General features: G+C 34.7%; 1 long non-coding RNA gene across 1 annotated transcript; it reads right to left on the bottom strand.

The window, feature by feature from the left end:
• Positions 4596-8729, bottom strand: LOC110401072. The gene is made up of 3 exons (XR_002440238.1): positions 8011-8729; positions 5863-6016; positions 4596-4706 (listed from the first exon to the last, which is right to left on the bottom strand). It is a non-coding gene; the product is annotated as an uncharacterized LOC110401072 (long non-coding RNA).

Here is a 10805-nt window from a genome sequence, read left to right on the forward strand (position 1 = left end):
AAAGTCACTTAAATAATTATTCTTAAGCAAAGGTATCACTGTACATTACAGCGTTATACATAAGAAACAACTGTGGTTGTGCAGCACAGCGTGGTGTTATAAATTATACAGTAGTATTGTATTTTATATTCAGAAACTAGATAGAAAATTGCACAACTTCTACTAGTATTCATTAATTTCTCATTTTCAAAGACAGATAATCTTAATGAAATGTATTTTAAGATCTCACAAATGCCCATTTGAGCACGGTAGAAGAAGTATTAGGAAAGCGTCTAATAATATTCTGTTAGAAAGGGTGAAGGCATACTTGTAAAAAAATATCTCCAAGAAAATCAGAGCTGATACGTAGAGTTTATTACCTGTGAAGTACTTTATAAAAATAGTAGTATAATAATATTGGGTGAATTTTCAAAATCATTTATTATTGGTCAATTCTATTTCTTCTAAGTTTTATGCATATCCTCAATAATTTCTGCAGATGACAAGCTTCTTGAAATCTAGGATAAAATTTATGGGAAGAATGATGTTCTTAAAGCAGCAGTTAGGCCTCTAAAGAAAGCAACATTTTACCCTGTAGTGCTCACAAAATTCTTACTGAACTGATGCCTGAGATTGTCTAAAGCTGCTAAACATCTATGTTTTTTGCAACTAGTATTTCTGTATTGTCTTGTTAGGCACGTGCTGTACAACTTACACTTTCAAAATATCAGGAAAAGTATCAACACTCCAAGCTCTGTGTAATTCACAGATTAATTTTGCAACCCTGTCTGTGGGTCCTGAAAGTATTGCTTACTCTTAGCTGTCAATAATAGGCTAAAGTGATTTAAATTATCCTTGTTAGAAGTTTGTTTTTGCTCCTATACTTCAATTCAAAGATGACTTAAACACATGAGATTATTATAAAATAGTGAGTCATCTACTAATTATTTCTGACATCTAGGGTAATAAAAATATACTAATGTTCCTGTTATTAATAGAATTGGCCTATCTTTTTGAAATTCAAAAACACCAAACGGATGTGATTGCTGGAAAAAATGGCACAAATTCTCACTTCCATCTTTAATATAGTGCAGGTATTTTCTGTATCTAACTACTGTGAAGACAAGTATAACCTGCAAATCTGTCTTTACATAATTGCATGTAAGCAGCATCTAACCTACCTTAGTTTAAAATGCCTTTCAGTAAAATGCATGCTAACTACACATGCTAGCAAATATAGTCTTCGGCCGACCACATGCTGTGTAAGGGTACCAGTGAAATACTTCATAAACAGACAGAATGCAAACATGCACAAACACACAAATCACTAATGCCATAAACAACCTCAAGCACAGTACAAACAAAATGCATGCCAAGAAACCTGCTTAAAAATGTGTATTATAGAAAAATATGCACTCAGTGTCTGAAAATGTATTTGACTGTTTATTGTACAGTAAGCAAAATAATTAAAAATACATGGCGGCCCTTGAATGAAGCTCCTGACAAGCTCTAGATTCAATGCGTTATTATTCACAGTCCCTTCCACTGATATGTTGTATATGATCATGAAGATACCTCTACTTGTCTACTTGTCCCTGTACAAGTCACCTGATAAAAACAGGCAACATATTCATGGTATGTGATCACGAGTCCCTACATGTTTATCAAATATACAAAAAAACAAAAAACAAACAAACAAAAAAAACAAAACAAAAAAACACCCTGAATTAACAATCTAAATCATTGACCTAATTTATTTCTGATATGAGTCTAGTTACTCAAATAGCACTTTAATACACTTTGCACCTGCAGGTAAGTTCCCTTCTATATAGAATTAAAATATAGAATTTTTTGATGTATACAAGGGGCACAACCATGCATTTGAAACCATGTGAAGCCTCACAATGGCATCCCAATCTAAAACATTTCTTTAAGTAGCCTGGCATACTTCTGCCATATGAAGCCCTCAGCCCAAGGCTGGCAGTCAAATTAGCTGCAGACAAGATGGAATAGAAGCTGTCAGTGAAAATGGGGATAATGTTTTTAAGTAGGAAATACAGAGAAGACTGTCAGAGCTCTGAACCTGCCCCTTGGCAGGAGTTAGGTCTGGGTGCTGGAGTTGAGCCTGAGGTTCTTTCACTTCAGTTAGGACCAATTTAGCCCCCAGGTTTAAGACAGGAATGGCACAAGATGAAAGTTCATAAAATCTACTTCCAGATTCTTCCTATGTCCTTTCCCTACTCACACAGCAAGCAGCATCACAGTAGTGTGTCTGGCTTTACACTGCATGTTTAATGAATGGCCAGATGTGCAACTAATAACTGTAGCTTCTCCTTGTTGGAGCTCTAACTGTATCTAACTGTAAGATGCTTATTTTCACAAGAAAAAGTAGGAATATTGTGGTCCTTCTTTGCAAAATCCAGTAAAGTCAACAAATGGTTTGGAGGAAAAACTGGTAAAGAAGATAAATAAAAAGATGGACAGATAGTGCATGTCTGAGTTCTTAAAGCTAAAGATAATACTCCAATAGTTGCAGTACCAAGCTGGACACAGGACATCTAGCTTGGAGTTCATTGAGAAAATGAGTGGGTCAGACTCAAGAGGTCAGAAATTGAGCTGGCTGGTAAGAGCTGCTGAGAAGAGAGGGAAGGGCCAGGCACTGTCAGGATCTGAGCACAGGTTCTCCAGGTTTCCTACTCAACAAGTTCTAAGAAACACTGAGGTAGAAGACCTCCCAGGGCATGTCAGCTTAGGAATCATTACTAAGCAGCATGAGAAGATCTAAGGAGTGTGGTGAAAAAACTTGAATTGTCTCAAAGTAAGCTAGTATCAGAAAATGACTATGTAAAACTGAACTAGTTTCAGTGATGATTAAACAAGCTATGTTATGGCACCGGTTATTAGTTCTGATGGCTCACACTAGGCCAATTTCACCAGCTGTCCATCCAGGCACCAGAAGTCACTACTCTCATTGTGGAGGCAAGGTGTTCCCCAGATGCTGTTGTTTATAACAGAGCTTATTAAAATAACTGCAGTTAGTGTTCTTACAAGTAATACCGAATACCATATCCCAGATTGGATGAAGGGTGATACGCAACCTCCTAAATTCAACAAATATCATGAAACTTCATTACCAGATTACACTGATTAAACTAGTCAAATTTTAAATCAATTAAATTAAGAGGGTGTAACTTTTGCCTTACAGCTCAGCCCTTGAAAAACCACTTGTTAATTAGATTATTTACTTTTCTTTATTTTTATTAACACGTATTGAATCTGAACCTGAATAAACAGTAAGATTTTCATCTTTTGTGAAATTTTCATTAAAGGAATCAGCATGTGCCAAAAACGTGTTTCTGAGTACTCCAGAAAGCCTTAAGAAGGTGACAAACTAAGCTAACACTGATATTTTAAAATTCAGAGATAAACACAAAAAATGTTTTTAACCAGGTGGAAGTGGAAAAAAGTGGTATTTCCTAACATTTTTTCGGACACTTTCCCTAAATCAGAGTAAAGTAACCAAACTGCTGTTTCCCTTTTCTCTACACTTCCAATCATGCTTACACACAGCATTAAATGTTCTCCTTTTGTATTTGTACCATCTCTATGCCTTTTCAGTGGCGATTGTCTGCCTCTGAAGAATATTTATTAAGATGAACTGTGTATGCCCACCCATTTCCACCAGCAGCAAGTTTCCTTCAGTTTTTCATTCCAGTTAAGGGTATGCTTGACATGCTTGTGACAGTCAACAGTATTGCTTTCTAATTGAGATTTGCAAACTTACTGGCTAGGAAAAAATTCAACATTTTGGTAAATTTAGAAAGGCTTTTATCCTCTTGGTGCTAGAATTCTGATACATAAGGTTGTTTTTTTTGTTTGTGTCTTTGATGGGGTGTTGTGTTATTTTGTTTTGTTTTCCTCAGGCGTAGGATAAGGATTTTGCTGGAAATATGGTTATTACGTTCTTTCTTTTAAGTGGTTAGTATTTGCCCAAATTCTTCTGTAGAAACAGTCCTCCATTATTGCAATAAAGCAAGTTTGGTTAATTTTTTTTCTTTTTTAAAAAAAGCTGCTAAAGCTTTGGTTTCAGCGTGAGTGAGTATTATCTGCCTGAAACCATTCTTGACTGAGAAGGTTTTGGCTGTGGTGGTACAAATCCCTTCACACAAGATCAGACTTCGGGTGAGGAGGGGATATTCAAGTTCCTTCATGATAACTGACCACGATGCAGTGATTAAAGATGTTGGCTGACCTGACAGATCTGGAGCTCTGTTACAGAAAATACAGTTGTACCCAGAAGCCTTTAAACCCACACACTTGTCTGTGTGTGTTTACAAATGTCATCACTAGTGGCAAATGCAATATATAGTTTTAAAAAATGATGCTCTATTTTTTTTTTAACTGGGTTTATGAAGTCCAAATGTTTACTTCGAAATTAAACATTTTGGTACTGAGGCCTCTAGGATATGTTGGCAGTAGAAAAACTAACCTACACCAGATGGCAGAGGTTAAAGAAATACTATAAAATATGGCTTCTATTCATACAGTTCTCAGACAAACAGAACCTTAAGCAGAAAAAAACTGTGAAAGTGGAAAACCTTTTCATTTGCTTACATTTCTCTTTGCTACTCGGCAAACCTGAGAGGTATTGTATCATCACGTATCAAGAAAGTAATATGCCAGATTGTTGTAACAGGTGGAATATGTTTGTTTGTAACACATTGAATCTGAAATAAAGAAAGGACCAAAGTTACTAAAAGGTTCTACAAAAACATTTACAAAATGTAAGCACCTCACTTTTGTACCTGTGCAGCTTACTGAGAAAATTAGAATTTGATTCAATAGCTCCATTTTGTACCCAAAGTATAAAACTCTTAAATTTTTCCTGGTTCAATTAATTGGGTGGGTGAAAACATACACTAAGGAGATAATTTTACATTTGCATTTTTAATTAACAATTTCATGAATATTAAAAAAAATAGGATAAGTTAAACATGGCTTTTATCTAGACTTTATCCTATTTTACCTAAAGTACATATTGTCTGAAGTTCATGCTTAGTTTTTCTGTTTGTTTTGATTTGTTTGTTTGCTGTATTTTTTTGTGAGGGTTTCTAAAGTAACAACTTTTTTGGTACATCAATATATTTGACATTGCCTCCTTACATTGGATTTAGATTCACTTTTATATTTTTATAACTTCAAAAAACAAACAAACAAATGATCAAACACTGTAAAATCCAGTCTGTAAAGCAAAATGTGTTACATAACATATATTCTTATAATATATGAAGATATGTGAAGTTAAAAAAAAAAAGAGAGGAAAAATAACTGATGTGAACTTGGGCATGGTGGACCATGTTGTTAAAATTATTCAGTTGTCAAAAATGCAGATGGCATAAAAGCATAGAAACAGATCAGTTATCAGAGCTCTGTTTAACAGAAGCTATTGTGTGGATTTTTATAATTGATTAGGTACCTAAAAATGTGGGTGAGTGGCCAATAAGTACTCCAAGAATGCTTAAATATTTCTTGAAAATTCTGTTTATCTGAATAGTTATGTACTTAATACCGTGAGAGCCATAGTATGTCCAGGGTAGAAATAATTGTTCTCACATGTAAATAATGGTTAAAAAGGAAAACAGCAAGGTGTCTGAGGAGGGAGATTTCCCTGAGATTTTGTACTTTAGTGTCCAAAAACAAACAAACTAACAAAAATCTGAACAAAATAGAAGGCTGAGAGCATGATGAAAACAGCTACTGAGCTCTTTGAGGCCATTCAGTAAATAGTTTTCATACTGAAGTTTCTGCGCTACAATCCCATTACTAATTAAATGGCACTACTAAAGGCATTCCAAACAAGGGTTAAGAGGGGAAACAATCTACCTGGCCAACCCCACGAGGGAAGGAAGGGGCACCTCTTGCGTTTTTCTTCCTGAGGACTTCTCAACAGCCAGAGGAGAATCTTGAAACTTAGAGAGCGCTTACAACTACCAGGATTGCTTCCTCATTCTCCCCATTCTATCTTTGCCCCATTTGCCTGTGAGAATAGTGATATTTTGGTATGAATACAAAGCCCATTAGAGATGGATAGAGTCAGTGTTCATAATAAACTCATCTCTTATTGCTAGGCAACACTGAGCAATGTGAATTTGTCACTTCTGTTTGGTGCAACTTCCAATTTCACCTCCAACTGTAACAATATAGCCTGCTATATTTTAGATGCCACTGTGGTTGGATGCCATCCCAGGAAAGATGTGAACTACTACTGACAGGGAGTGAATGACTGGCAATGGGCATAAGCAGTTTTTTGATTCTTAAGCTTTGACATATAATTAATTGTTAGACTTGCTCTTCTCTGAAACTCATACTTCATGATTCCCACTTGCTGACTGCCTGTTGGAAAAGCAAATGTAACACACAAATTCTCAGACAGGTGAAGTTTTGTTTGCCTGTTCACCTCTTTTCATGTGGTACTTCTCTGTTCATATTTTTCTTCATCATCTGCATTTTGAAGGATGATTATACAATTCAGATTTTAAGTATCCTCAACCAAGTGAATTTCATTATTTCTAAGGCACACATAATTATTTGCTTAAATAAATACATTACTTCTGCTGAGAAATTAAGGTTCAGATTATAATAGATGCTGAACAACCTTACACACTGTCAAGGAGCACCCTTAGGATCCACCACCATATTTCTGGAGTTGTTCAGGAGCTCAGATTACTGTATAATTAATACAGTAGTCACAGGTGTTTTAATAAGAAATTAATCCCCCCACCATTCATGATAAATACATTTAATGATGTTATGTCCTATCTAGTTTTTTTTTCTTTTTTTCTTTTAATTAGAGGAGCGATAATCTTGGTTTGAAATTTTGTGTATGATTGTTTAATCTTGGTTTTTAAGTCTCTGCTCCATAATATCTGAACAATGTTTGGTCTATTTGGGGCCAGAAAAGGGAAAAATGAGAAATTAAATTGTTATATAGCTCAAATGAGGGAAAAAAATAAATACTTCAAATTAAAAAAAATCTTTTAAAAAGTCATCATTGTCAGCAGTCATTTCTCTAAATTTTTAGAAATATTTCATGGTGACATTAACTACAGAAACATGTCAAACAAGTGAGAAGCTTAATAATATTTTAGTCTTTGCATATTTTCACTATCTCACTGCAAACAAAAGGAGTTTCTGTAACTGTATGAATGAACCATGGCATGCGTATGTTCTTTTAAGAAAGGCCAAGGGTGCAGTTCTATTTTCTTAGCTCTGCTTTCATATTTATGTGTCTCATTTCCAGCTCATTGCTGATGCCTTAGTTGCACTATCCATCAACACTTTTATCCTCCTTGTTCCTCAAAAAGAACATAAAATCCTTTTTTATGTGGTGGTAATATTATTGCAAATAAAAGCAAATACCAAAATCTTTATTAGTCTGCCAAAATAATAAACTATTTAATAAAAGTGTGCTGTAAAAATAAGGTCATTTGCATCACTCAAGTTTCTTGCAGGATATACAGAGAATTATTGGTCAAAAAGTACAAACTGACAGCAATTATTTCTGTTGTTGATCTAATGCTGCCTGAAAATGGGTTAAAAAATGCAGTAAGGTTTTGCTAGTTTGCTGTCTTTAAATGTTTGTTTTTAAAGCTGTTGTATACAGAGGAGCCTGGGAGAATCAAATTTTTCAAAGCTCTTTTTTTTTACCACTCTTTTCCATAACTGAAGAAGGTGAGACTGTACACAACCTTCTAGAAATCTTTAAGGCAAAATTTACAGTAACCTTTTGACTTCCTTATTGCCACTGCATCTATCAACCAAATATTTACCATTTTTATATTCCATATTAATTGTATTTGGTTAAGATTTCTGTCAGCTTTAGCTCTATGATATTTCTGGCTTCTTCTTCTGTCATTCATGCAGACAGATCAATCCAAAGATTTTATTTAAGTTAAATATTTAAAGTGAGTAACAAAATGCTTTTCAAATCATGTATCTAATGTCTAATCCTTTTTCTTATTGAACCACAACCTGATCATTATTTTCTCACTGCAGTTTCTCTCCCCATCTGGCAGTTCTGCAGATATGTTACTGGTAGAGCATAGAGAAGTCTGTTGCCGTGGTGAGATTTAAATATCACTTGTGATGCCCCTGTATATTTACCCAGAAGAACCTGCAAACAAACATCAAAAATAAGCTAACCTTACAAAAGTTATTAATCAGACATAAAGTCTTTACCATGATTGCCACAATGTAAATGTTATGGATTGATATTTAGAACTGAGTTAAAAGATTTAGGAATAGATCGTTCTTTCTATAATTATTACACTGATATTTTGTAACTATAAATCTCAAAATACTCTGCAAGTTACAACTATGCCTACTTTACAGATAGAGAAGCTGAAATAAAGAACAGCTGAAATTGCACAAATAATCACACACGTTATTTACCAGAGAATCAAATTTTAACATTCATATCACTGATGGTATTCTAGTATTCTGTGGTTTTACTGCCTCTACTTCTTAAGTGCAGTAGAAGTGCTCTTCTTAGTTATTTAAAGGATGAGATCTATATGGAGTTTAAATATTTTAAAAATATATTATACGTATTGAAATGAGTACTTCATGGAGCCCTGTTAGTGTATTCAGTCATGCTTTAAACCATAAAACAGCCAGGAGTCATTCTCCTTGCTTCACAGACTGCTGACTGTTGAAAGCTGAATTATTTCTTATATGAAATAATGTTTAGGATGTCGTGTGATATGCGCAGGGTAGAGAAACACTTGCATGCTAGGAATAACCCCTTTTCTTATGAAGCTGAGGAAATTTGGTATTTACAAATAGTGATAGATAGTAATTGATTCAGAACTGTAAATTTCTGCCCTGCAAACGTTTGAGCTGAGTTGCACATTCCAGTAAAGTCACCCACCTGTTTTCAAAATTAGCTAAATCAGTACTTTCCAAAGTTGACTTGTTTAGATAGTAGACACAGCCACAGCAGATGCTGGAATAGCAGCTCCCAGCTATATGTAGGACTGTGCACTTCAGCAGGAAGAGCTGTTCAGTTCCCATGACAATTGAAATACAGAATGTGTATAACAGTTTCAGAATACCCCATCACTAATCAGCAGTATGGTTTAAATTAAAAGCACTTGCACTGTATGTGCTTCGTATTTATTGGGTCTGCTATGCTCTGTATACATCATTAAGAGAAACTGTACAGATGGGATTTTAAAAGACTTAGATAATTATATGAATGTTAATTAGAGCTTTGTCTAGTCAGGATAAGAGAGGAAATAAAGATATCATCAAAACACATTTTTCAAAATAGTAGATATTGCATTATCTGTAAAAAATTGCACATTCACAAAGGTTTTTTAAGGATTATTTTTGACTTGAGTGGCTTAGGTACAAGAGTTAAATAAATTGTCAGTAGTGAAACGCATCAAGTAAAGATTCCTGTAGGTTATAACTTGTGACTGAAAACAGTATAGGTAATTAAAATTCCCTTCATTTTTAATCAATCAAACAAACAAAACAACAAAGAAACAAAAAGTAGGCAGTGGCAGCTTGCAAATTGAAATTAATGTCCACACAAGAAAAAACAGGGATAGCTGTCCCTCTGGCTTAACTACATAGGTGACTAAAGCCAGAAAATGTGTGAAATGACCCCACAGTTCACAATCTAGCTTTTCCAGGAAATCTTGGCAGATGGATGTTAAAACTTCTGCTCATATCAGCTCTTACTCTTGAATCTGCAAAGATTCTGTACTAGTACAGTACACTGTAAAACTGTATGTTTTTGAAAATTTTATTGCTTACACAAAGATCAGAGACCAAGTGTCCTGGTTTCTGTTTTTGCCAAATTTCTTAGCCGTTACAGAACAAATGGGACAATGAGGAGAGTTCTTTTTTGTTCAAAACTAGTTCTTATCAATAAGGTAATCAGGAGTGTCTTTCAGGCTGGTGCAAAATATTTTACTTCAAAGCTTAAACAACATAAAAGAAAGCATAGAGACAAAGCAGTGTTGGAAAGGAAGTAACATGCCCTTATATTTAGCATTTGCCCACTTGTCACTCTTAAATTCTCATCTGCTTTTCAAATGTGGTGTAATCTAATTTTTATGCATACTGTATGCTCATACAGACAATTTCCTCATTTCAGAGTATGTTGTTTGGTAAAGCCTTTTGTACTTTTCCTTAACCTGTTTCAGAAATAGCACTGTCACCATTTGTCTCAGTAATATATAGTATGATGGAAATTGACATTTTTCTATACAGAAGTGAAAAGAATATTGGTTTTATCAAAGACTAAATCCCCTCTTTCCCTCCAGTTAGGTTTGAATTTGGTCACTTCAGGGCTTACTGCATAGGATAATTTTAAGCAATGGTCCCAGTGGTTGCAGGCTCTATCACCTTATAATTGACCATGACAGGAATTATATGTCCAAAGCCAAGGGGTAGAATGAATAGCATATGTCAGGGTCAATTATAAGGTGGAAGACCTTGCAACAAAAAAGACTGTACTGATTAGAGCATGATGTTGACATGGGAGCTGATGCTTCAGTGTTATTTCAAAGGGCACTGTCAAATCCACCTTTCTTCGAGGTCTCAAAATCAGAGGCATATTATGTCAGTCGCTCATACTACATTGTAATAAAGTTCTGTGGGACACTGGAAGTTACAACTGATTTGTTGCTTTCCTTGCAGTGATAAAATACTTTATCTTTCAGAGTTAAGCTAGCTATTTTGCTAATTAGGACATACTAATACTCCATACTTATTAGATCAATTGTCCCATGGAAAAGCTTACTATAAGATGAAAA

Source organism: Numida meleagris, chromosome 6, assembly GCF_002078875.1.
Source record: "Numida meleagris isolate 19003 breed g44 Domestic line chromosome 6, NumMel1.0, whole genome shotgun sequence".
NCBI classification, from domain to species: domain Eukaryota; kingdom Metazoa; phylum Chordata; class Aves; order Galliformes; family Numididae; genus Numida; species Numida meleagris.